The following is a 1,643-nucleotide window of genomic DNA, read 5'->3' as shown; positions in this document are numbered from 1 at the left end:
AGAGAAGCCGGGTGGGGCAGGGAAGAGGCAGATGTCCACCTCTTCCCTACCCCGCCCAGCTTCTCAGATCACTGATCACCAGTGATCAGAGAACACCCAGAGGTGGGGCCAGAGGACAGACTGTGTTGCTGCCTGGGGACACGATCTGGTTCCCCGGGGCAATGCAGCCAGGTCCCAGAAGGAGACCCAGGGCCTCCCAAGAGGAGAGTCTCCGTGGTCAGATGGCACGGTGTCGGGACAGGAATAAGGACGGAGGTGACTCAGATGCCTGGCCGAGGCATTAGACCAGCCAGCAGGGCCTTTCAGCCGGGACTCCGGGTGGCAGTGGGGCAAGGGAGGCAAGCGAGAAATAGAGAACTACAACTCCCAGGAGGCTTAGCGGCTGGGGCCTGGGTTCCTGGCCTTGAAGTCAGAGGGGCCCTCTCCTTTTGCACTTGAAGAGGCTTGCAAGGTTAGAAGTTCTGCCGGGAGCCAGGGAGAAATGGAGCTGGAGCAGAGAGAGGGGTCCATGGCAGCCGTGGGCTTTGAGGCGTTCTCAGCACCTCCCGGCTTGGAGCTGGCGCTGCCTCCGCTGTTCGGTGGGCACAGCGGAGGCAGCTTGAGACCGAGCTGGAGTTCTTGTCAGGGGGTCTGGGCAGCTTCAACCTCCAGGAGTGAGACGAAGAGGAGGAGGCAGCCCAAGGCCAGCGGGGATGGTGCCAACGGGAACTCAATCGCAGGAAGTACCAGGCGCTGGGTCGGCGCTGCAGGGAGATGAGCAGGTGAATGAGCGGGTCCTGAACAGGCTCCATCAGGTACAGAGGATAACACGGAGACTCCAGCAGGAGCGGAGGTTCCTCATGAAGGTGCTGGACTCCTACGGCGACAACTACCGGGCCAGCCAGTTCACCATCTTACTGGAGGAGGAGGGCAGCCAGAGCACAGACGCCCCCACCCCAGGCAATGCTGAGAATGAGTCTCCAGAGAAAGAGGGGCTGTCCCCGCCCAGGAGGACGCCAGCGCCCACAGAAGCCAGCAGCCCGGCCCCTGGCGAGGGGCCCAGCGGTTGGAAGAGGCGGTGAGTGCCACAGGAAGGGCGCCGGGCGGGAGTCCCGCTGACTCTGGAGCTGGCCCCCATGCAGATAAAGGTGGAGGAAGACTTTGGCTTCAAAGTGGTCGAGGCTCTGGACTCAAGTTGGGATTCTCAGGGGCCAGACAAGCTGCTGCCCTACCCCACCCTAGCCAGCTCCCCCTTTGACTGACCCCCCAATAAACAGGCCCCATGCTCTCCTCAGCAAAAAAAAAAAAAAAAAAAAAAAAAAAAAAGCTTATAGAGGCATGCTTATAGGATCAAATAGTATAAATATATATGTAACAGGGCAATAAAAAGAGAACCTGGCTATGATGATCACCTGAACGCTGCCTCTGTGTCATTCCTTCTTCGCCAACTCCGTCCACACCTTTGGGAACCCCTGGACCTGCTGGAGCTGGACCCCAACATTCCTCTTCTTATAAGGACTTCAGTGAGATGGGCTAAGGGTCCCACTGGAAATGCCTCAATTTAATGTAATCCCCTCTTTAAAGATTTTATCTCCATATACAGGTACATTTTGAGGTTCTGGGGAATTAGGATTTTAACATACATTTTGTTGATTACCCAAATC

General features: G+C 57.1%; 1 pseudogene; it reads left to right on the top strand.

The window, feature by feature from the left end:
- Positions 1-472: 472 nt before the first annotated feature.
- On the top strand, positions 473-1,241 carry LOC118660466 (annotated as a pseudogene).
- Positions 1,242-1,643: the final 402 nt, after the last annotated feature.

This window comes from Myotis myotis, unplaced genomic scaffold, assembly GCF_014108235.1.
Source record: "Myotis myotis isolate mMyoMyo1 unplaced genomic scaffold, mMyoMyo1.p scaffold_m19_p_7, whole genome shotgun sequence".
Classification (NCBI taxonomy): Eukaryota; Metazoa; Chordata; class Mammalia; order Chiroptera; family Vespertilionidae; genus Myotis; species Myotis myotis.
The sequence above is the reverse complement of the archived record's forward strand: the minus strand, read 5'-3'. Positions and strand labels throughout refer to the sequence as shown.